The 25,529-nt window shown below is 39.3% G+C and overlaps 1 long non-coding RNA gene across 1 annotated transcript in view; it reads right to left on the bottom strand.

The window, feature by feature from the left end:
- Positions 1–23,164, bottom strand: part of LOC104468973 — a 30,433-nt gene extending 7,269 nt beyond the window's left edge. Inside the window, exons 1-2 of the long non-coding RNA XR_727628.1 lie at positions 23,052–23,164; positions 6,536–6,649 (exon numbers count right to left, since the gene is read on the bottom strand). This is a non-coding gene — a long non-coding RNA (uncharacterized LOC104468973). The remainder of the gene's footprint in view (positions 1–6,535; positions 6,650–23,051) is intronic.
- Positions 23,165–25,529: the final 2,365 nt, after the last annotated feature.

Genomic DNA, 25,529 nt, shown 5'->3' with positions numbered 1-25,529 from the left:
ATCTTGCTTTAATTAAGCCAGCTGATCACTGGGTCACTGTAATACTGTTGGCACCTGAGTCCTGGTAGACTTTGACTAATGATATGGACGAAACACACAGCCATCATACGAAGAAAGTGATACAGGAATTCCAAAAGCATTTTAATTTGGACAGCAACACATCTCAAATATTTTAAAGTTGCAGAATAACCCAGGTCTTGACTAACAAAATTAAGTTAAAAAAGGGGTCCAGGACACCATGAGGTCACACAACAGCCAGTAATACAGAGTTACTTGGTAGCACTATGAGCTTCTGTGCCTACTGGCTGTACTCTGATGGTACAGCACGTACACAGCCCTGGAGTGCTGTGATGCACTGCAAACACATGAAACTATGTGCGTAACAACTGCATGGAGAGGATGATAGAAGCAGAATTTGTTCCACCTGAACTTTTTGCTCTGAAAGTCTTGGATACAAAGACTAAATGTAACATTTCTAGAGCTCTAATAGGAAGCTGCATCCTGCCATTTTCTGGGTATAAATACACTGAACTAACTCTACCATCTATAATTACTCACATTCAGATCCCAACCCGAACTGAAATCTGATCTTTGAATGTTCCGTGTTGATTTTTGATTACATACTTTTCTGCATTAAACAGAAAGAACCCAGCCAAACGTGAAGCCACTGTAGCAGCAGATACCTTGTGAACACATTAACATTAGCTTGACTTTGTCTTTTTTGTTGTCTGAAGCATCCTGCTGTGGAAATGTGACATTATTCAAAGCTACTGTTCTTTTTTTTTTGGTACTTTTTTCTTAAAAAAAAAAACTATTATATTTTTCATTGCATATCAGATGAGCTAAAATAGATTTCTATATCATGAAACTCAGAGCAGCTATTTTTTTTTTTCTTAAAATGACCTAAAAATCTCAACAGTCTCAATTCCAGGGTTTGCCAGAGAAATGCAGTTCAAAAGATTATTGTACCATGTATCAGTATCACTAGAACATGATCCTATAGCAGATACTTCCATCAGTTTAACATAGATGCTCGTTATTTCAGCAACTCTCTTCAGCAGTACAGAGATCTAGAAAGAGCCACACAAACAGCTAGGCCCTACAGCTTTGGGTGTTGTTTTTATTTGAATTTAAAGAGAAACATTTCTTAAACAAACATGGGTGAGTTTCCCATATCTGATGACTGAGGTAGACCCAACATTTGGAGAAGAAACCTAGAACATGAAGATAACAGGGGAAAAGGCATTTTCAGTGACTATTTCAGCATAGTTGTTTGTGGACAAACTCGGGTATTAACTGCCATCTTTTGGATGGAACAAGAAACCCAGGTCCTAAGCACAGTGGTCAGAGACCCCAGTTTTCACTAGAGAAGCTCACTTACATTCAGTGCTATGGCCAAAAGCCAGCTCAGGTAAGCACACCTTGTTTACCTAAATTCCTTCCACTGTCCAAAACCATTGTGCTGCTGGATTTTAATTTCTTAGGCTAAGCCTTTAGGTACAGTTACAGAGTAACTGCACACAGCTGTGCTTCTCTTGCTCTTCTATTTCTTTTTCAGGCACACTGAAGAATTATGAACTCGTTGCCTTGTAACACTGAAGTGCAATATGAGAACAAAGCAGCGCCTTTATCATCCTTTGCTGAAGACAACTCTGTAAATCTGTCCATTCTGCTCTCAGCTGTCCCCTCGTTTCCATTTTTGCTGCACTGTTGACACAAAAGATGGCCAATGCCCCCAGTAAGATCATTTACACGTTAAAATGTTTGTCAAGAGCAGACCTATGGGATGAGACTAGAGTGGATCTGAGAAACAGCAGAAAAGAGTGAGACAACCTTGTCCAACCAATCTAGGGTTGCTTGGTTTTTTTTTAACTGCTGTGTCACAACCAAGGCTGTTTCTTTCAGAAGACGGTAAGGTAATCCCATATACAGTATATGTTTAGAGAATTATGTTCTTAAATTTATCAAGAATATTAGCCTTATCATAATATAACCTCATCCCAGGGTGCTTTATAAACTATGAATGCTTTATAAACTATGAATGCTAGAATCAGAAACTCTTTCCACCATAGTAAAAACATAGCTATGTCTGGTTTGTGGAAAGCAGATGTTATTTTAATCATCTCCCTGTAACACTATGCAAGAAGCAATCTTACATACCAAAGAACACCTTATCCATTGCACTGTCAATAATTTATAGAATAAATTATTTCAATTGTAATTCAGTTTCTGGCCTACAGACAGTTCTACTTGATTTGAAAATAATTACTGCTGAGAAAGAACACCTAGCTTTCATTAGCAAGTTAGAAGAGAGCTTATTGTCTCTGAGAAAGATGATAATTTGTTTGCATGAGTTCCAGCAAAGCTGTTCAAGGGAACCTTTCTGTAGCCTGTAGCTTGCAAGGAAGAAAAGAGGTTCAAAGCTTACCCCTCCCTCCTTGACTTTTTATCTGTTGAAATGCATTTTCTTCATAAACATATATTACACGCTCACTTTGGTGAGTTTCCATAATGAGTGAGCATAAGAAGTTAAGCTCTAGAGTTAGTGTCTGCCAGAACTGTTTGAACATAAGTGATGCACGTGGAGTCACACACATTTTTGCCAGAAGGGGCACACCTTTTGGGGCTTAGTTCACGGAAAAAATATGCTATAAAAAGCACAAGCTATAGGTTTACTCGTGTACCCTAAACCTTTTCTCTTTGACTGTTTGCACTGCACAGAATTATTCCAGTTTTATTCATAGGCCTTGACAGCATCAGCCTAAGTTCTTTATCACAAACAGAAGTTATTTCACCTCTAAAAGAGCTATAATTTAAAGGATCCTACATAACAAATGCAAAATATTTAACTAACTAATCAAAGCCTGTTTACAGGCTTTATTAGACACCTCTCTAGCAAAACTTCAGCTGTTGTACCAAATCCTGAGTTTGTTCTTGAGATAAGAAAACCATTTCTATTATCCTGCATACAGTGTCACCAGAGCCCATAATAGCACGTCACTCCAATAATATCAAGTACTGCTGATACATAAAAATTATTATCTACTGCTAATAGCCAGTATGTATACTGTGCACATGTATTATTCTAAAACAGAAAAAAATCACAGAGGAAAAATGAACACTAGAAATGTATTGATGTTCAACTCGTGCTGTCTAGCTCTAAACTCATGAAATTTTCAAGTCATCAAGATCTCCATAAGTGCTGGCATTACAATTTAGGCACAGAAAACGTTTTGTAGCAGTCTATTCTACATATTTTTATCAAAAACAGTGATTCTGTAAGTGAAGCTGGAAGTTTTTCTGTTCATGACCAAGCAGAATATTTCCAAGACTCCTTCTGCATCCATTCAGGGTCTGTTAGACTGGCAACATGAATAAAAACATCCTGGTGGTACAAAGTTAACCAGATACTACTGACAGTGCTGACATGAAGATGGTGTGTAGAATAAACAGAATTACTTGCTAAGAACCACTTCTTAAATTAAAGCACAATTTCAAGATTTTGAGCAGTTTTTTTTTCCTTTTTATTAATAGGATTAAAGCTAATTGGTTAATTTTTGCAAAAATATTATAGATAAGACTTAAATAATGCAAAGAATCTGTTATACCTAACGTACCATTAAATTGGCTATTCATAATACAACAGCTCTATTTTGATTTTCTGTCATTGTATCAGATGCATCTAAACTTTGCAGTGTGTGAATGGATGGGTTGCTCATTCCTGGGAGAGCTTCCCCTTCTGCAGTCATGACATATTAATATATTTCAATTTGGATTAGTACATTCCGTGTTATCTGCTAGTAGGATATGATGATTTCATATCCCTTGATGGTTCCAAAGCAGTTTAGTGTACCACTTTTTCCCTAGTCAAAGAGTTAACAGAACAGAATGTCATAAAATAAAAAAATGCTTCTGTAAACTACAGAGGAGGAGCCCTACAAGCAAGCATTTTTAGTATTCGTAGAATTTTTTTATTAACTGCACTTGCCTTTACGAATCTACACAGCTCAAACGTTGTACTGATGGTACAGATTGCTTGCTTTAAAAAGCATATCCAAAAATATGCATCTTTTAAGGGAGTTCGTTTTGGAAGGTCATTTTAAAGACTGGCAAAATAAAACAATAATCCTGTTTTAGTGGTTGAACAGACTTTCACATAATTTTTCACTTTACTTTTAGAATCATCCCCACAAAGAATACCAATATACTTTTTCAACATTAAGAAAAATTTGCTCCTGATAGTACAGAAATGCAGCTAAGCAAGCTAATGTTAAATTTACTCATGACATTCCAGTGTTTCAGCTGCTTTTCACTTATTTGCAACTTTCTGAATAATTTCCCTGGAAACGGACTGAAGTTCTATCATGTTTATTAAATGCACACATTCTCCTGTAAGAGGACAACAAGTCTCAACATCCACCTTTGCTAAATTTTGAAGAAGAAAATATTGTTTAGAAAGGAGTTATATATGAGCACGCTCAGATAAAAAGAATTTCTATAAGAAAAAAGAGCCCTTGCCCACTGTACTGCTACGTATTAGGAAGATACAGGAAGTATCACCTTCCTGAGGTACAAGAATATAGTTAAGCCTGTTTAATGGGAAGCAGGAAGAGGGATGTACACAGTGAGAAGAAATTAAAGAATATCTTCCTTAGAGGGGTTTTAAAATTAGGAACAAGAAACACATTCATTGCAGCTTATATGCAGTCTGTATATCCAGTGTATTTATCTAGCACAAAACAAGCCAACTGGTTAAGTTCCTGTCTTTTTTCCTCGATAGGAATATAATGAGATGACAACAAGTGTTAAAGATGCTGCTGCCAGTCAGTCCTACACTGCAGACAGTGCTCTCTCGTAACAAGCCTGGGAAAGGAGGATTTCATGGCACCCTGTTTGGATTTCAGGGAGAAGTATAAAGCAAAGCAATACACGCTGTTTAAATCTTAACAGTGCTTAGATAATAAGGAATTTTTGCTCTTTCTTGCCAGAAGTAAGATAACATTCTAATTTCAAGAAACTCTGATAACCAGGTATTGTGCATTTTACCTCACTGTTTTTCATGAAGCATTTCCTTCTCGCTTTCCCTGTGCTCTGTGAAGACAGTGAACCACTACCAGTCAGACCTTTTTTTGAGCCTGTACTTGGGCAGGGCTGCAGATCTGCTTATGTAGAAAAATGGATTTAAACAGCAAGGAAGTCACAGGTCAGATTTATAACGTTCTAGCAGAGGTCTGCAGAGAAGTACTGTGCACAGGCTGCCTAAGTATACTTGCGCTGGACGTCTCCTTTCCCAAACGCTAACCTGAAAATGCTAGAGAAGTTTTGAAAAAGTATAGATAAATTATATTTATGGTCACACTAGACCCTACATTTTCTCATGACTGAGTTATATATAAACTTTTACTTCAAACAGAATTGTTAAATATCTTATCTTTGGACTCCACCAACATTTCTAACTTCTTTTAATTTTTTTTTCTGGTTGGAAGAATGATACACACCTCTTTACATCATTGGATTCATTCTAACTTTTTGACATAGAAATCTGAGGGATGCTATACACTTGAGCACATTAAGATGGAGCCATTCCTTAACATTTGGATTTCTGGAAACTAAATTTCAGCCTTAGTGTTTGTTTTATATACAACAGCTACACAGCGCATGAAAATAATTCATGCACTTCTGTCTCCCCAACAAATACAATAATGCTCTCTTCATTAATAATTTTAAAATTTCTCTCTCCTTTGTGACTATTTATTTATATCAACTTGTTTTGCAAATTACAGTGAAGCTTTTGAACCCTCCTACTCCAGTCAGAATTTAATTATTCTAAAGCCTTGACTTGTAGCAATTTTGGATTGGATCCAGCTGTTGGGTGCATGGGACATAAAACTTTCAAAGCAAAAAATGCTGTTCTGAACACAATAAAATATATTTTCAATGCATTATGATGAAGTTGCTTTAGAAACTACAGGGGTCTTAATAACAAGTGAACAGAAAGAAAAGCACTGAAGTCAATACAACTGTTTGAATCAGTATGTCAGGATTAGACCTCCAGTCAATATATACAACAAAGTAAGCTGAACAGGCATGTCAGAACCACTGCTTAGTTGAAAGTACAGCATACTTAGGACAGAAGACAAGTCGTCCTCCAATCCCACCAAAAATGAGCAAAGGAAAATAAATGCCTGAAAAGTCCCTTAACTCCATAAGAACACAGCTCGCTTAGCAATTTCAAACCATGAAAATAAATATTCTGTGTGCATATCAAGTAACCTAGCCTGTGCACTTGTAAGTATTCTAACTATAAATATTTTTCTCTTTTATGATTTAGCTTCTTGTTACTGCATTTTGCTTCCTGTTAAGTAATGGAGTCAAATAAACAGTTGTTAGGATCTGGCTGCACGTGTTTAAGATAAAATGACAAAAAACCCCCACAAAACGCAGATTTTGAAAATCAAGTTCCCTTGTCCATGAAAGACTGCATACAGTATAAAACAGACGATATGAACAACTGCGAGAGAGGGAGCAGACGTACCGTCAAACAACCCATCAGGCTCTGCTCAAACGGCCTCTGGAAGGCTCTGGGGTCTCCACACCAGTCCAGGAGCTCTGTTGCTGCATTATGGAAGTTTGCAGGGTTCTGTAAGTGCTGGAAAGGGAAGACAAAGCAACACAGTAAATAACATACACAAGGGCTGATGTAGACTTTCCTACATCACATTAATGCAATGTTTGGAAAGCAGGAACAGCAAGTAATTTGGAAGCAAAACCGTAAATTGTACAGTGAACACAGAAATTTCTACTTCATTTTTGTTAGTACTGATGCAGATTCTCTGATTTTCTGATATGAACTCATTAGTTAGAGGTGAGCTGTATCTAAAATACCAGAGATGCCCCGAATTCCATCCTCCGTAACATTGCCTCTCCCACCTGCAAACCATAACGGATTCTACTCAGAATCAAAACTGCCAGAGCCCAAATTTAGGGAAATTTCAGTCTCATGTTCAAAGTCTTTGCCTTGGGTTTATGCCCCTTTGTCAGGACATGCCAGCAGAGCCATGCCTTCCAACAATTAAGAGTTTAACCTGTGCCTGCCAGACAGAAGGCAAAAATTACAGTCTCTGAAAATAACAGTGACAGAGAAAAGCAAATTTACTATACTGATCCTTTCTAGGAGTTCTGGGTTTTGTTGATCATGATGTCTCATCATGAGCAATTTGGGTGACCAGCTTCAGGATAATGAAAAATGGAGGATTATTTCTTGACTGAAGTGTGATGGAATACAGCCATGACCAAATAACTTTTTCACACACACAGAAAGCAAGTAGAAATTACAGAATGGAATCCTACCTCTTCTGAAGAGGCTGGCACAATTTTAGGAGAAAAATCTGGTTTTGTTTTGAAATTTGCACGGGCAATGCAATTTTTTAACTGTTAAAATCACCCCCGTCTTTGTACTGAACAACCTGTAGTCCTGCTTTTAGAGGCATTTAGTAAACTTACCTGCTTCTGTTATTCACACTGTCATCCCCCACTGTGTTACATTGCCAAAGTATTCCAACATTTTAGCAGGAGCAGAGGGAGGGCACAGGAAAGAAGGAACTCAGTTTACATGAATAATACTGATACTAAATTCTCCAGTTCTGGTGATGCTAGATGTTTCAAGGAAAACACCAGAAACAAGAAGAGTCTATTTAGGAATTGTTATGTTTTTAAATAGTAGTTTTACAATTCTTGGGATTGCTGAGAAAAACATGGAAATGAGATGAGCATTTTATCTGGAAGGCACAAACCCCAAAGGCATCATTTAAAAAATACAGCATTATTTTTGCATCAGTTGCATAATGCGGGAAAACATGACTGCTCATTTCTAAGCATCTGGATTAGCAATAATATTCACAACCAATTTTTTCCCCCCTCATCCCCCTTTGTGCCTGAGAAGCTGCATATATTAACTCTATGACAAATTAAGTAAAAAAAAATTCCTCCCACGCCAGGTTTTGAGGAGTTCCCAGTCTACGAGCTTTTGGGTCACGTTACTGTAATTCTCATTCAATGAAGGCTCTTGGTCAGAGGCCTTGTTTTAACAGGAGATGACTGACATGTGGGGCACAGATTTTTAAAACAACAGCAGAATTTGAAAAAGCAGACAGGCATTGTGCAATGCAGTTTTCTTCCTCTGCACTACAAACACAGACTACAGCTCACACTACCATCCAGTTTGAGAGCTTTACCTACGCTACATTTCAGAACATTTCTTTGCCAGCTGATCGTCTAGTTGTTGAGGAGTCAAACTATTGCATACACAAATTAAAGAGAAGAATCCAAGTAAAGAAACATAAGAAACCATATTTTAAGGCTTCTTGTAAAAAAACATCCCATGAACAGAGACAGCAGTTTGCGTTATAAATCTCATAAGTAAAAGGGAAAAGGATGCCTTTTTGAAGGCTCCACTTAATCCTCCAGAGAAGTGATTGCCTGACACCAAATCTCTTGGTGTATACTGCTCCTTCTGCGTGCCAGTTTAAACTGCAAGGGGAACAGAAGTTGGTTCAAACCCCTCTACAACAGCACGTGTAAGCTCTGCTACTATCAAATATACAATTTCCAGAAGGCAAGAAAGGCACTTAAGCTGGTGAACAAACTGCACTACACTGAACACATACTGCACTGGTAGGACACAGGTCACAGATCTCTCAGTAGTGAAAAAGAAACAAAACCAAAAACCCCTTCCACACAGAAACAACATAAGGAAAAATTAACTGAAAGCCACTCAATTCTGTACTTCAAATAGTCTTTAGTAGTCCTTCCCTCCTTGGGAAATTAACCTAGATCCGCTGATGAAAAGCCCTAAATAAGAGGCTAGATACCATTTATTTTCACCAACATTGCTGTTTGCCAGCTACACACATGGCATGTTCCACTAATGTTTACAATGAAATTTCCCCACTGAGAAACAGACATCACACCTGAATCAGAACAATTTTTATAGGTTTAGGCTACTAAATAAAAAAGCAGAGCAGGACCTTAGTCATATGCTTAGTTTTCAGTTTAGCATCGCATAATGGCAATTTCTACTTCCTGTGACAGCACTGAAAAGCTGTATCTCTTTCCTAGACTAAAGGTCCGAAATATATTAAATTTGCACTTCTCCATGGAAGAAAAGGCTCCTTCTACTTGCCTGTGTCACGGTGACCTCAATGACTTGATCTGTTTGTTCTGTAACTCTCCATCAAGTTATTTCACTGCATCAGGACTGAGCACTGAGGCACACTGTCATCACCCACTTCTTAAATACAGAGGGGATACTGAAATCCTGACTTATTAAATGTAACTATGCAACTGAAATGAGCTTAGAAACTTGTTGGGCAAGATAGGCATTCTATTAGTCCCATTATAGGCTAAAAATCCCCAAACAGACCATAATAAAAGTCAGAATACCGGTGGTTTCCATCTCTGCGGAGTTGATTTGAGTAGTTTCTGGGATGAGAGAAAAGCTGGTCCTGCTGGGTCTCTTCTAGCAATGTCTCACGCAGTTCTGTCTGAGACATATTTCTCACAGCTTTCTGTTTTTCTTAGTATTTTTAAAGTAACATTTTCCTCCAATTTTCTTTTTCAGATTACAGAGGGCAAGGTTACTTTTGTGGAAAACAAAAAGAAGATCCAGCATGAACCAAAGCATGAAGGGAAGTGCAACTCCTTGCCTCAGTTACGCAAGAAGACATTCCAAATGCCTACTGCAATTTTTTTTTTTTTTTAATTTATTGACAGCTTAAATACTGTAACCAGGGCAAAAAGCCCCAATGTCATTGACATTCTTATAACAAAAAGCCTGCTTGAGAAGCATATTACATCTACTATATTAATCGAACGAAATTAAAGATATTTTCTTAGCTCTCAATCCAAGAACAGAAGTACAAAACAAAGCTTATGCCAGACCCTTCCATCAGCTTTGTTGTGAAGCATTTCTCACACATGGCTCCATCCTCTTCAACTGAAATTATTGGCAGCATTTTGACAGAAGCAAGGCATGTGCCTGAAGAGTCTAGTCTGAGACTGTGCTTCATGTAAACAAGGAAAAAAAAATCACCTCATCAGTAGACTGTTTAGAAAAAAGTGACAATGAATCAGATCTGGCTATTGATATACCTTGGTGTATCTTCAAAGCTACTAGTGAAGGGCCACCTAACATCACCATGCTTGCAAGCAACGGTGTTTTCAACAAGTGGAGAGGATTTGCATTAATGAAATATGAAGCAGAGATGAACAAAGCCAGTGAACTGAATTAATCAGTTATTTACCAGATTGCTTTCAGTATCGTTTGCTTTTTTAGAAGGCTATTAGTGAAACATGACAATTTTCATTATTTCAAAGCCCAAGAAAATTTTCTGTGTAATCATTTATAACTCCAAAAATCCAATATTTTCTTAGCCTGAATGGAACAGAAATCACAGAAATACTTGATGCATGTGAGAGTATTATTATTGCAGGGATCACCAGGTGGTGGTTTGAAGAGACAGTCTCTCCACGCCTCTTTCTTTTCGGTCTTGGAAAGAGTCTTGTGTTCTTTGTAGCACTTCAATTAACAGTCTGGTGTCGGGAGATGAAGAAAACAGCAAAGGACTTTGGTCTCCAGTTTATTATGTCCAAGAAGAGTGAATTGTAACAGAAAAGCCTCGTGCTGAAGACTGGGCTGACATTTGGGCTGGATTCCAGAGAAGACAGGAACATCTACCTGCTGCTTGTGACCACCTCTGGCTTAAATGTTTTATTTACATAAAGAACAGACCATCTTTGTAAATTAGACTGGACATATAGGCAGAGTATGCAGGTACACTAGGACCCACATTCATTAGCTTTCACATCAACTGCCTGTGTGCCCGTTCCATGGTTTGCTGCTATGTACTCACCCAGGTCGGGTGGGAAGCAACATTCACATGGGGAATTACATGCAACAGCTGGCATGTGGCAAATTTTGGTGCAAACATTTCAAAATACAGCCACTTCTTGAAATTGTGACTCCCTTCTAATTAGATGGTGCTCAAAAAGTCTCGATATGCAATAAAACTCTGCAATGGGCCCAAAAGTATAAGCTTCATATCACACACGAATGTAAGCCCCTATGAGTGAAATAACACATATGTAAGAAATATCTTAATTTTTAAAAGGATACTCAAGCACAATCAAGTACTTTCAGTCTACACACCCACACCAAAGCGGGTGCAAACCACTTCCTGCAACCAAAGACTCAGTATGATTTTAGAGACTGAAACCAATTATCCACACTGAAATATGGCAAGGAAAACAGCCTTATCTCCTGTAAATATAGAAGACTGCAACCCAGATGTACATTTGTCTATCTTAGACGGAACAGTCTAGTAAGTAATGGAAGAATAACAGTCAAAATTAAGAGCAATTACAGAGGGTTAAAGTTATCTCAAACACGCATCAAGAACTGCTAACATGACAGCAATGGTATGGAAAATGAATCATTTAAACATGGAATCCATATGTTCTAGTTTGTTGCAACAGAAAACAAATGTAGGATTTCAATTTACAAATGACATATCTCTGGTGGAGGATTTTTTTCCTCTCTTTTCTGTGGAATACATCAGATTGAACACACAGACCTAATTTGCCACAACTTAACCTATTCAAAATGAGATGTCATGCAAATAAGTTTTTAAGCAGCAAACTGCTTAACTATGCTAAAGAAGTTATTGCATTTATTTACATGATGTCACACCAAATTACTAAGGCTGACTCAAGTTGTCTGTTTATTTTGCCAAGTTACGTCTGCTCTGTGTCTCACTCCTTGATTTAATTGAGCTGCTGAGGATAATATAACTTATCACACAGACACTATGCCATGTTTCTAGATTCTAGGTTAATTAACAGTAGCCTACAGTCACTGAATTTCTCACATGGTTAGCCACTTGGACCCTGTCTACTGTCTTGCTTCACTAATCAACAAGTCTGGGAATTTTACATTAGCAACAGCATACACTAGCAGCATACGGAGCTTCTGACTGCACAGAAAAAGAAAACACAGCTAGATGGTAGGTAGTCTTGTCTTTTCTCTGAAATTAAACCCGTTCCTACACACTGTGTGGCAAGGCTTCATGCTTGGCAAAACTTCTCGTGCACCAGCTGGGGAAATTAAATTCTGGAGGCAGCTGCTCTCCTGCAGGACAGAAAGCTATGGCTGCTGTTCCAAAAGCACTGCCAGCTAAGGCAAGCACCAGCAGCTGCCAGCCCTGAAAGGCTCCTGCCTCCTGTGGATCTGTCTTCTCCTGCCTGCTCTCCTGTGCAGCACAAGAGGATGCATGGTTGCGCGGTGAACTAGCTTCATCCTGTACTAATAATTTCACCTGCGTTGGCTCTCCAATGGCATGCAGCACAGCTCTTTGAACCTTAGCACTAGCAGGGGAGATAGCAGCAGCGTGTGCCACTCCAGCTGGAGATCACTCAGGAGCTCATGGAAATGGTCACGGGTTATGTCACATCGTCTTTTCATGCCAATCCTAGACTGAAGTTGACCTAAAACTCAGGATACATTTTCTTGATATGCTTAGTCCCATGGCAGGCTGCCCCCAAGAGCTTCTTCCTCAAACCACCACTTTCAGTGCCTTAGACCATGCTTGCTGTTCTGATTGCAAACTAACCTCCCAAACACTGATTTTCAGTTGTCACTTACAGTGAGATTCCCGAGATTCCCTGTGTGACCACACAATCATTAGACCTGACTCAGAGAAGGTGGCAGCGAACACAAGGCAGGGAAGGGAAGGTACCAGGACTCCGCTCTCAGCAGCCCACGCTTTGGATTAAATTTGGAACTTCTCCCGAAGGTGGAGCTATACCACCAATATAAGAGGAAGACAAAGTTGAATTCACAGTATAAATACTCCTCCCACCTCACAACACCCCCCATTTTAAAAATAATGGTACTTTCTATTTTTTCAACCTAGAGAAATACTTTTTGTTATTAATGTTCTTTGTTATGCTCCATAAAACACAATGCATGCAAAGAGATGTGCCAAAAGGAAATAACGATTTTTAGCATTCTGGTGTTATATATATTTACTCTGGGGTTAATCCTCAGACTTCAGCAAAGTTATTCCTACTTTAGACAACAGGTTCATCTATGAGATCTGCAAAACCTTGCAACAGGTCCAGAATTTAAAGTGATATAAAACCCAGTACCAAACCCAGCTTTTCCAAATGACGAGCCAGATACCCAGCATGCCATAAACTTTGCATAGAGCTTGTAACATTTGAAATGCACATATACAACTTTGAAGTTCACATGATCTGCTTGCTATTTTCAGCTAGTGGCATGCAGGTTTTCAAGCCTTTCTCCACAACAATGAAAGTTAAAATTCCCATATAGTTGTAAAATCTAGGAATTTAAAAGCAAAACAAAACATACAGGAGTAATCGAACTTTATATATAAAAATAAGGATGCTCAAAGCTATTAATGCAGAAATCGTAGTTCCTTTGTAACTAAACCAATTGATACTGCTTGAGGAAGCAGCTGTTTTTTTCCACATTTACATGACTCTTCTAACTCTGGTGCATACCTGCATACCCTGACCCTTGAGAGACAGGATTTGGTGTCCAGGTGCTTTGGCAGAAAAGGAATATCGGATATTAACTGAGGATACATTTAAAACGTAGAAAATTCCATAACCTGAAATACGTGGTTTCTCTGTTTTTTTGTGGGGGTTTTTTTGTTTTGTTTTGGTTTGTTTTTTACAGCCAAGTCTGATTATACAAAGGCCTTATCCACAAGCAGCTATACTCAGTATATTAAGAACTCATCTGCAATGAAGATTCAAAACAAATGGTCTTTTTCAAGAGGATAGAGGGGAGTATTGAGCTATTTTCTGTCTTTTGGGATAGTGATTTTTGTTTATCTGCATATGGTTATATACAGTTCAATTCTCTATAGTCCCGTTCAATATCAAAGATTGTTTTATTTATCAAAAAATTAAGAGGCTCAAGCTGTGCATTTTGTATTCAGATAATCCGCACCCCCACCCCCAATTTAGTGTTTGTGAGATTGAGAGATCGCTAATTAATAGAATTATCTTGCACTTACATGGCTCATTCCATTGGAGGCTTTATAAATATTTAATTAAGCTCACATTTTGAGAAGCACTAGATACATAGAGAAAGATTAAAATCATGTTAGCCATGCCTACTTACAAAAAACAGAATGAAAGGGAGTAACCTTTGCCCCATTTGTCCATTGCAGCTTCTTTTTCAAAGGAAAACAGCAAATACTGAGCAAGGACCAGCACCTCTTTATCATGTTTTACCTACGTGAAAATACTCTGTAGAATGAGCAAGGGAGTCAACACTAGAGAAAGGAGATCACATGCTAAACAAATGTGAAAAAGAACAAATAAAAATGCATGAACATTACCTAAATGCAACAAAGCAAGTTGTCCAGTTGTGAGCAGTAACAGAACAAAATTTGTACTAATGCAGATTTCCAGAGATGCTTCTCTTGTACACTTTTAATACAAAGTGCAAGTATAAATCAGTATCAGTTTCAGAAAAGGTGAACACCTGGTAATTGAATAGCCTTGTTCTGCTGCCTGGATCTCCTATACAATGAGATCTGTGAGGAAAATTGCGCATCTATGTGCATGTGCTGGAGGAAATATACTACAGCCTTGGCTTGTCCAGTAGTTCTACAGAAGTGTTAGAGATGGATTCAACATCCTCATCCTCGAGCCCTATACACAGAAACTAGAATAGCTAAAACAAGAATCATTCCCTAGCTCTGCTGATCAGAATTATATTGCCATCTTCCTGCTCTGTACCCTTCATATCTGCGTAACTGCAGTATATTTATTATATACTTTGATATAACTTTGTGTTATATAAGGGAACATACAGTAAATTAAACTCATTTTGTCATAAACTTATCTACTGCTGTTCTACCCTCCCCTGCCCAAAAGGAACTGTGACTTAGGAGTCTACAGGCTGTGATCCAGATCTGGCTGAAGATGGGAATGGGGCACACTAGTGGCAATATTTCTTTTTGTTCAGCTATTGATGAGATGGAACAACAGTGCCCAGTCCCATCTTTGTACTCTTTTTACCACCAGCACCTGGACTGCCATTATGCCAGCTGAGAGCACAGAGAACAGTATGCTTTACAAAAGACTCAAAATAATCAGAGGGCTCTGAATTATATTTGATTAATAATTCACAAAGAGTGATTTTATGGGGGAAAAAAAGTCAAGAAACAACGGTACAACTGTTTGTTCTTTCTCTAAGGCCATGCTGAATGATGCAAGGCTCCAATCTATCTTGAAATTTACAATTACAGCTCAACTGAATTATGAAATCAGTTTGTCTAACCAGTTCACTCACTCTTCCTGGCAAGTGAAACAACCCATTTTCCATCAGTATCTCTCTGTCATAACATGCTAGCACAAGATGTCTCTATACATGACTACATCAACGATGCTGAGGCTTCTTTAGTTTTATCATTCCAAGACAATGTAACAATACAGGAGCTTTCCTCTCTAATCTCATTATTTTAAGCAAGTAGTTACAGTCCTAAATACCTCAACACATGAAGGAGTTAATTTCCTCAAAGCAGTGGCCATACTCTTTACCTTAGAATACTATTGCACTGTTAGAATAATGATCTAAATATTTACTTAAATTGTTAATGGCTTTTATTGATGAAAATAGGCTTATTTGTTCCACATTTGTTTACCCGCCTTCTTTACAAAAAATCTAGCTTCATAACATCGTTTATTAGAAGATAAGTGAAGGATACAGGTAAAGTGGGGCATCCACATGAATAATTTGTGTTATGGACCATTTAATTTGAGGTGCATATCACAGTGTTTGAAAAGTTGGGGCTGGTGGTTTCTTTATGCGATTCTTTCCATATCAACGTGTCTGAGAGACATTAATGAAGTATTACAACATCCCTTGACTAGAAGATTATTGTCAATAGTACATACTACCCAAGAGTATAAAGTGAGTTGATGGCAAGGGGGGAAAAAAAAGAACCAACTCAAATGCCCAACTTATGTGCTGAACCAACTGTAAAAAAAAGCATTTAAAATAAATGCATATATGCATTTTCTAAATTTCAGGAGAATAAATGCACTGATTTTGAAAAAAAATAACAAATAATCTTCAATATACCTGGTCAAACAGCACCACATTTGTTGGACAGGTTTATTTATTTTTCAATTTTTTTTTTTACTAATTTGAGTAATTTACTCATTGATTGTGCTTTTTATAGCACTTTTAATCAACTGACTTAATCTTTATTATTTTATTCTCTTAATCTATGCTGCAATAAAATTTCAAGGCGACTACCTAAAATGACTACTACACAAACTGATACCACTGTGGAAGATGTAAAATTCACATGACCTATTCTCATGGGTCCTACCAGCCAGCTAGATGTTACTGAGATATTTCAAAGTCAAAAGGAAAAATGCTTTGCCATACATTTTTTTCATTTGCGTATGCTTACAAAACTGCCCAGAGCATGTGCTTTGTGACCTGCTTATGTAGAACATTAACAGCTCTTTCTGCATCGTGCACAGAAACATAAGGAGTGAACGCCATCAGTGAGGAGCGCTTTCCTTCAGCAGATGATGGCAGAGGTCTGCATAGCTGAAGGCTCCTAGTATTAACAGTACTATCACCGCTTCAAACATTTTTTTTTTTAAAAACACCTTCTGCTTTTACAAACAGGTACATTGTCCTTAAGTGTAAATGCTGTGTAAGTTGTACCTGCTGTGGAGTTGCTGTTGCACTAAAGCACGCAATGGAAGGAACTGAAGAGTAGCTAGTGGATACGTATGAAGGAAGAGCCAGAAATGGTATGACAGAACCTAGAGACATGCTGCCAGCTATGTCACGTGTTCACTGCAGTTTGACCCAGCTGCTGCTGAAAAGGGTTTCCTGTGCTCATCTGACACTGAGGGGGCACCATGGATCCAATTTACAGATTTCTAGCATATTCAGATGTTCATCCTCATTTACCAGTAGGCAATTTTAAGCAATATGCCGGATTAGTTAGTTGGACAGGAAAGAATATAGTTATTCTAAATACCTTGGGTACTCGAAGCTTTAAGTGTAAGTTTAAAACATGTATTTTCTCTTCAAAAACAGTTAACAATACTAACATCCCAGCCCTCAAGGACAGGTGCTGCAGAATTGGGAACCAGAAAAGTGTACCCAAACCAACTTTACCAGCCCACCTTAAAAGATTCCACCCCCTGGAATACCATCAGATAAACAAACCATCCAAAGAGTGCAAAATTCAAGAAGGTGTTTTCTTCCCCCTTTCCTCCAGAAGTGCTTCTAGCACTTTGCCCCTTTGCTTTTTCCCTTGTGGCTTCACTGCCTGAGCCAGAACAGTCCCTACCAGGACAAAGGATCTAACAGGACAGGAATGTTGATTGACAAGTGGACTAGAGGAGCCAGGAAAGCTGGTCTGCTGTCAGTTTTTCCTAAACATACTTAACTCTAGCAGGGGAATATTCCAACAGCCTGAGCACGAAAGCACACAAAGAATTTGTAGCTATGGGTCTCAGGGAAAAAAAAAAAAAGAAATATAGCTACTAAGACTGCATTGGACCATTCAACCAATAAGCTGTAACACTTGAGGCCCATCAAATGTCTTTTTATGGAAAAGAAAGATCTTTTTCACCATTAGCCTTACTGCTGTATGTTGTTTCATATTTAGCCGCTAAAAAACCTGTAACATATACAGGCTACAACCAAAAAATATGTACTTAAATAAATGCACCTTTCATAACAATACTTCTCATGTTGAAAGTTCTTGAAGAATGAAATTTTCATGAAGCTTTATTAAAACCTTTCCAGCTATAATTTCATACCAGTCCATATTAACCAGTCCAAAATATATTAAAAATTACATGTTTAGGACTGCTGAGCATTTATATAAGTCTGCAAAAACAATATTGAAGAGCTTAAATGCTAACAGTTATAACATTTCAGCACTTAAAAGCTACAGTTATGTAAGCATACAAATAATTCTGTTTTCCTCTGAATTGCAAATGACCAAAAACCCAGCTGCTGAATGATGAAATAAATGGGCCTGTTTGTTTCCAATTTGAGCAAGAAAAGATCAACACAAACACACAGCAACTACAACTTTTAGCATATCTCTCTGAGTGGCTAGAAAGGCATTATAAAGCATCACAAGTGCAGCAATTCAGCAAGCTTCCTTGAAGGAACGAGTGGAGAAATGCTGATCTGTGTCTAGAAATCAGCTACGTGACGTGTGCCTCCAATTAAGTGGGGTCCCCTAAGTGATCCAGCATCATTTGATGCTCCAGGTGTCCTTATGTAATGTGACACAAGCAGCACAAACAACCTTCTCTATTCCCACCGTGACCAAATACTTTTGACACCAGAGAGCCTTTCCATACTTCCCTTTAACCTGTTACTAAAACTTCAGCACAGCTCTAGTATGTACCTTGACAACTGTCCTCAGCACAGCAGGGAGATATCACGCACCTATCCTGAAATGTAACTTAAGTATGGAAAGATTTTATCCATCTTCCTCTTCTCAAGAATTTCAGAAGAGATGTATAGAAACCTTATGAACTAACTGACAGCAAACAGAGACAACAAAAGGTAGAAGCCCCTAGATTTAAAACAGCTCTAAGTTTTGAAACTGGACCCATCAGCACGAGAGTAAAGATATGTCAGGCAACCCACTGATTTTGCCTGGTATTTGCTCGTATCACATAAAAAAAAAAAAGGATGGTGTTTGATTAAAACCATACCTCTGGTCTGTTACGAGGAATAGTTTAAGAAAACCAGTCAATTCTCTGTTGGGACTTCCCATACAGTGTGAGCCAAGCTGTCTCCTTCAGAAGGCTGTGCCTGGGCCCCAGGCACCAGAGAATCCCTCAAATTCAGCTCTGTGCCTGCCCAAGGCAGCTCCTGCTGCCCCAGAGGCTCCATGGGGGACAGCGCATCAGAGCCACCTGAGCCATGACTGCTCGGCAGATAAACAGATTACTACTGCATCCTTGAATAGGGCAGTTCTCAGGGGCTATCAGACCTCCGCTGAGCACAAAATCATTTTGTGTTTTTGTTTGTATGGACAAAGCATTAAAGAAAACATGTCTGCACCCTGAAGATCTAGACTCCTTCAACGTACGCTGAAGAGTCTCCTGTGTCATGACACACTAATTGCATGTGTTAAGGAAAGGCTGTTACTTTGGCTTTTTCCAGTGAACATCAAGGAAACTATTGTTTGATTGTAAAGCACATAACAGTTACGAATACTGAGGGAATCAGCTACAAAGAGACCACACAAGCTGCTTCAGCCTTCCACAGCACTCTGGAGATTTTTTTAATCGCTTCCGTTTTCCCTTTCAGCACACACACAGACACACAGACACACACACACACACACACACGCGCGCGCGCACGCGCACACACACAGACACACGCACACACACGCACACACACCCAGACACACACGCACAGACACACAGACACACACAGACAGGGATTACCATTTATAGTGTTTCTTAGGGGCAGGGAGAGGGGCAAGGAGGACAGTAGACAGCTCTCGGTCTGGCTGCATGCGCCACTCGCTGCCAGCAAGGTTGTAAAACATGCAGATGCTGGCACCAAGGAAGGATGGTTTTCCTCCCCCTGTTGCAATGCACCTTCTAGGCCACTGCTGTGTTAATGACCCCAAAAGCACAAGTGTTTTCAGGGGAACAGCAGTACCGTTTGTTCACAGGCTGGGAAGAAAGCATAAAAGCCTGGACACTGGAGAAGAAAAGTCAGGCAGATTTTTGTCTGACCTTGCAGTTAATCCCCAAAATCAGTGGAGATACATTGATATGGCCATGCAAGGTACTGCTTTGCTCCCTAAACCAATGTGCACATAACAGCATGCGGTCGAGTTCCCTATGGGTGAACTGGAAATTACTCTTTGTAGTACCACCTTAATTTTGGCAGCTAATAACCTGCCTCAAAGAACAAGGTAAATGTCTCCAAGCTGGAAATTTAGGATATTGTGACAGAGAGGCGAGTCTCCTCCAAAAAGGTAGTCAGAGTTGGTTGCTGTCTCTTTCTCCACTACTGCAAAGGTAACAACATGAGATTTTGGAACTATGAAAAATCACAGAGCAGTCTCTATGCTATATTCTTCTACAACAACAAAATCAGCCATTCCTCTCCAACAAAACTACAAGTATTGCCAATTTCACAAAAGTGAAATATTTATTTTTGGTGTTCAGCCACTGTCATGGTTAACTACATTTTTTCATGAGTTGAAAACAAAAGCATCCCTATTCTCTTATTGGGGCAGGCACCCAAGCATGCCCAAAGAGGATACCTCCTCATCAGGCATCCTTTGCTGTCTGACAGAACAGAGCAGCTATGCAAGCATGCCTCTGCCCACCAGAAAACCCTGAGTTTTCTTCCAGACAGGATCAAACAAAGCCAAGAACGCTCCACAAATCCTGGGAAGTCTGACCTTCCTCCCTTCCGCTGAGCATAAGAAATAACCTAGCTGCCTATGTAAACTAGCACTATGTATAAATGAAGTTAGTAGCTTAATTGACAGAGTACCCATTACATTGGAAAAAATATCTCTTTAATACTGTAAGAAGTGCAGTTTGATATTCTTTTATCTAACTAAAATAATACAAATTCTCTATGTACTGAAACGGACAGCTCTAGAAAAAGGAACTGAGCAGCATTCTCCCTTTGTCTCCACTTGATCTAAAGGCCTGTTCTTACAGCTGGAAGGTTAAATTGTTCTGCAAGTCACTAATTGTTCATCCTACGGGGTAGGATGGTCAAAAAGGACACCAATTTGTGCAAGCCAAGGGCATGTTTTTTCTGAACCAGATAGTTGTTCATAAGAAACAGGGAAGAAATCCCAACATTCTTATTTCCCTCAGGACTCTAAAGGGCTGTGAGATACATTAACTTTCACCACAGAGTGATGAAAGAGAGAGAGCCACCACGGACCAATGCTGGATAATGTCCAGCAGTTCTGCAGGGACGGATTCCTGTTTCTGCTCCTTGACTTATGAACTGGCTTTGTTTGATTTATACAAAATCTTCTCTTATAAAGGAAATATATAGAGAAAAATCATATTGTTTAGGTATGAACTCTATTCTTTTTCTATATAGAATCATACAATCATAGAATGGTTTGGGTTGGAAAGGACCTTAAAGATCATCCAGTTCCAACCCCCCTGCCATGGGCAGGGACACTCTCCACTAGACCAGGTTGCTCAAAGCCTCATCCCCCAAAGTATCTGCATGACCAGACTTGCAAAAAACCACACATTTTCTCTTCTTTGCAATACAACACATCCTAGAAAATATAAACTTCTACTAATATCTAGGCAAACATGAGAAAACATAATGATGGAGAATGCTGAAACTAAGAGAACGGAAACAGATAATCATAGAATCACAGAGTAACTCAAGCTGGAAGGGGCCCATAAGGGTCCTTGAGTCCAACTCCCTGCTCCTCACAGGACTACCTAAAACTAAATCATATGACTAAGAGGGTCATCCAGATGTTCCTTGAACTCTGACTTCCCTGGGGAGCCTGTTCCAGTGACCGACCACCCTCTTGGTGAAGAGCCTTTTCCTAATGACCCATCTGAACTTTCCCTGACGCAGCTTCATTCCATTTCCTCATGCCCTATTGCTGATCACAAGAGAGAGATCAGCACCTTCTGCTCTGCTGCCCCTCTTGAAGAATTGGTAGATTAAAAAAAAAAAAAAGTTTAAAAATCTAGACCAATTCAGTACCATACTCATGCTTATTTTTTATATGTTCCTTTCATTTAGGGTGCTTGTGTCTACAACACAAATAAATCTACAAACAGAGAAATGCTGCCCTCCCTCAAGAAACAATTTGCACATCCCACAGCACAAGCAGGCAGGTACGTTTTTAACTTAGTTAACACAAATATAAAATTGAAACAGCAGAATGCTGTGGCCTGAACTGACATAAAAAACTGCTCAGACAACAGGGAAAAATGGTTTGTGAACATTATTTCACAGAATAATGTCTTTCTGTTTTTTCCAGTGTAATTCAGAAAATTTCAACCAGTTCTGAAGAGATTTAAATTTGGAGTTCATCTCATGGATCCAGTTGGGATAACCAAAATTCAAAATACCTGTCTGCTGCTTGCTTTTATGCACCTGTTTGCTGGATATTTGCATTGTTTTAGAAATACAAACAGGAAACATCAACATAAGAAACCATTCTCTTCCTCACCTCCCTCTACCCAAAGGACCATTGCAGTGAATTTTCTGTAAGGATTCCTGCATGTGGAGACAAATGTATGTGAGGGGAAGATACACACTGCCTGCAACACTGGAAAGCAAAGCTCACTAAGAAGGTTAATTTTTTAGACAGCATTTGCTCATTCCGTCCTTGCCTTTGTAGTTTCACTTGATTATAAAAGCATTTGCAAGCACAGTTACAATGGGGAAATCTGTAAATGAGACTTAGATCCCACTGCCTTTCAGTGAATTATAAGGGCCCTTCACCTTTGCAAACAGATGCTTCTGGAAATTTTACTTTGCAAATGGAAGTTTTTACATCTCCACACAAACCGATTAACCTGAGCACTTGGAGGTATGCCAACTGTCCAAGTTTGAGTCTCCAGGCAGTGCAGATCTCAGGTCAGATACTGGATTAGAATCAAAACTGTCCCATTGAAATTTTGGTTTACTGTGCTCAGAGCACAAATACGATGGCTGCCCACTGTGACACCTTCAGGGCAGAGTTGGCAGGACTAGCATCACTAGCTTTCAGCTGAGACAGATTTATTGAGTCTCCAGGATGAAGATTTCTGAGAAAGGTGAAAGTTTGGCTTTTGAGGTTTATACACCAGCTCTTGCAGCAGAAATTCTCCTCCCCTCTAAAAGGCAAGGATATTAATTAAGCAAAAGGTAACCATAATGCACAACACACCCTGCCCCACAATACACAATGCTCATCTAGCATCAATGATTTTCACCTTCAGCTTACCTGTTTTATGCACTGCAGCCGGTCATTAGTCTGCTGTATATGCCTGTCCATAGAATTCATTTTGATTGTCTCCACTTGGCTTCTACCTGAAAGCCATTAAAATCCCTTGATCTGCAAGACAAAAAGGACAATAAAGATCACTGAGCACAGTTTGCCCACTTCTTCCACCTAAACAATCGAGCACAGCTGCTTGAAAGAAATCCCTGAGCACACTGTGAGATAAAATAACAACAGTCCCAATAACAATGATGGTCTGGCTTTTGCAAGGACAAGGGCATGGAGTTCTTCCTAATCTTCTTCTAAGAGAAAATACCTCCTGTAAATATTAAATGAATCAGATACGTCAGAGTATTATACGGCCAAAAATAACATAAAATGTGTGTTATGAAGACTCTGGATTTCTGTATTGAAATTAAAAGCAACAGGTATACTTTAGGCTCTCCTCCAGCTAGCAGATCTATTTAACAAGCTCTTGAAATGGCAGTGAGTGAAGGACTGGGATTCACAACTCAATCAAGACTTTCAGAATGACTAACCATTCCAGATGCACAACCCAGTGTATATGGAAGAGGCCTGATGTTCAGACCAAAGCAGTTCCTGCCTTCTAGAAAAACTGGGCTTTTCACGGTATCCATAGCTGAAAAAACTACTCATTACTTCTGGAAAAACATGTCCTGCGCTCTGCAGGCCCATCTCTAACAAACTGTGTAACTTAAGTTAAAATTTCCCTGTGACTTCAAAAAAACCTAGAAAATGAAAATCAAGGCTCATCATGGTGTTAGGAGTTTTAATTCATGTTGCTGCAGCCGTATAAAATCATCAAAAACTGTCAACAAGTTATGACGATCTAAAGGGCAAACCCACAGTCCCCTAAGCCTACCACCGATGCTTGCCATGCTGAGTTACATTTGTGGATAGAGTTTGGTACACACTGATGCCCTCAAGACAAGCGCTGCTCTACATGTTCGTTAACCCTCTTTCAGAGACATGCTTCACATCACACTCCATGATCACATATAAGCGGCTCTTCGTCAAGGTAACAGTATGTGTCAGGAATCAAGAACACCACCTGCAAGAGGGGGAAATGGTCCATGCTAAATCAGCAAGCACACAACATGCCAAGTTTGCTATTTACCTCTCCTTTACCCCTGTGTTCAGACTGGGGTAAGGGGTTAGCCGTAGTACAAACAACTCTACTGATCTGAAAGGCAGGAATGGCCGAAATGCCACTCAAACTTGGACAAAGAGCAATACACTGAAAGGACAAGTAAGCATAAACAAGCCTCCTGGTGTGGGCATGGTTTGAATTTCACTGGCCCTTCCACGCATGCCCTCTCTCTGGCCTTGCCCTACAGTTTTCCTATAGTGGCAGGATAGCACATCATAAAGACAGAAGCCAAAAACTAATCAACAGTGTCAGTCCATAATTCATATTACCAAATGGTTTACACAGTGACTTCTACTTATTTATGTTTTAAGTAGAACTGCACAAGACTCCAGCCTGTACCTAACAAGTTGAGCAGTTTTAAGTGCTTTTTTCTAGAATTCACTTCTTAGGGGCCCAGAGATGTTTCACACATATGTATGTATACTCTGCTGTTTTCAGTCACTTTCATGGCATCAAAACATGAAAGCAGCATTTGCCTATAAATTCCCAATATCCTTTTACTGGGACAGAGCAGTACAGTCTAAGGAATTGTATCCTCATGCTCAGGAACAGGGAGTGGGCACAGATTCAGAAATACACACTCAAATTCTGTATTTATATAAAACTTTATACCAGCACAAGCAAGGTCCTGGACCCGGGAGACCTCTCCCTCATGAAACTCCTCAATGGCACTGAGCAGTTATTCAGAGAGCTGTCCATGACAAAACTCTGTTCTACTCCCTACACACACAAAGGAGTCAGCAAATTTTTCAGATAGTTGCTCAGTTGGAGAAGTTGGCTGCTCACCGCTCCTACCACATATGACTCAACATCTGTTTAGTTAAAGCACCTCTACAAGTCTAGCCCTGTCCATACTCAACCCCCATAAGGAGAAGGGTGTTCCCCATGGTGGGAACCCTGACTGCATGGCTGTCGCAGTGAGACACACTCCAGACCACAGCATCTGTCTGTGTCCCACACACCCAAGCTGCCTGAGATTTCTGTACCTCACTGATAATGTTCCTCCATGGCTCCTGCCGGATTAGCCCGAAGAAAGAGATCTGTTCAGCTAGACAGCTAAATGAGGTCTTATAACAGCAGCTCAAGCTCGTCATCTCCACACTCTAGACACAAGAGGGTTCAATAAAGCACTCTGTCAATAAATTATAATACTTATGAAATGGAAAAGCCAGTTTCACACACAAGTATTATCATTTTGATTATGCCACTGCCACCTTCTCAATAGCAAATGCTATCCAAAGGTCCTTTAGCAAATGTAAATTGATGTATTTTATTAAAAGCGGGTAACGCAGTCTTATCTGCCTGTAAGA

The sequence above is a fragment of the Pterocles gutturalis genome, unplaced genomic scaffold, assembly GCF_000699245.1.
Source record: "Pterocles gutturalis isolate BGI_N339 unplaced genomic scaffold, ASM69924v1 scaffold30260, whole genome shotgun sequence".
Classification (NCBI taxonomy): domain Eukaryota; kingdom Metazoa; phylum Chordata; class Aves; order Pterocliformes; family Pteroclidae; genus Pterocles; species Pterocles gutturalis.
This window is presented reverse-complemented; position numbering and strand designations above follow the sequence as displayed.